Raw genomic sequence first — 1065 nt, 5'->3', positions numbered from 1 at the left:
GTGACTGCACAATAATTTTGTTGGTGCCTCACACATCATGAAAGTCTATTATTTAGTCATGTTTAAACTGCCTCACATTTAATTGCTGTATAAATAGATAAGGTGCAATTTCTACAACCTTACACAATGTCAGGTCTGCTCGGCGCGGCCTGCCTCTCTTCCTCCCTTCTGTCTCTCGACCTGCGGGATCGGCACCTCAGCTGTGTTGCATTCGGTAATTAGTGACTCGTTTGTCAGTGCGCACAGCTGGGGTGCATTCCTGTGATTTCCTGCTCCTTTATTTAAACCTCTGGCAGATGCTCCATCTTCGCTGGAGCATTACCTGTAGACACACCTGCATTCATGGTATGTTTCGTAGCCTTAACATTTCTATTTAAATAAGTATAAAAACTGTCACTGTTAATAAATCTATATATATTGTTATACTAACTCTCTTTGTGCTACATGAAAAACTGACAGTATGCATTACGTACAAGCGAAAAAGCACTTTGGAGTAGACTTGTTAAAGAAACAAAGAAATGAACTTTTCAAAGACACTAAAGCTCTTCTTAAAAATATTAACATTTAACAAAGGTCAAAAGTGAATGTCAAAAACAGTATTTACTACTAGCAGCCACCGTTATTTACCTCCAACAGATGGTGGTGTTCTCTTTTTGTGAGGCCACCATTAAACCACTATTTTTTTACTAGCACCTGGGTCTGCACTCTTGAGTCCTACCTCAGTTCTCCCTCACCCTCCTGCTGAGGGGGACTAAATCATAACAGAATGTTCCGGCCAACAATGGACTCAGCCAGCTCAGGTGCTAGCTTTCCCTCATCTTCATTCACCAACCATAGTCTGAATCCGCCCCGGTCACAGAGCACTGCAACCTACCTTAGCCCAGCAGACGCCCGGGACATATATCGGCAGCTAAAGGCACAAATGTTTTCCTCCTTTTTTTTTCTCCCTGAGGCAGCTCCCAACACCTCACCTCCTCAGACTGTTTTTCCCTCCATGTGGCTGGGCGCCTTTTTTCTGTTTCCAGTCCCCGTGCTCGGTAGTCTAAGCCACTGCTGCAGCTCCAC

The sequence above is a fragment of the Monopterus albus genome, unplaced genomic scaffold, assembly GCF_001952655.1.
Source record: "Monopterus albus unplaced genomic scaffold, M_albus_1.0 scaffold582.1, whole genome shotgun sequence".
NCBI classification, from domain to species: domain Eukaryota; kingdom Metazoa; phylum Chordata; class Actinopteri; order Synbranchiformes; family Synbranchidae; genus Monopterus; species Monopterus albus.
This window is presented reverse-complemented; position numbering follows the sequence as displayed.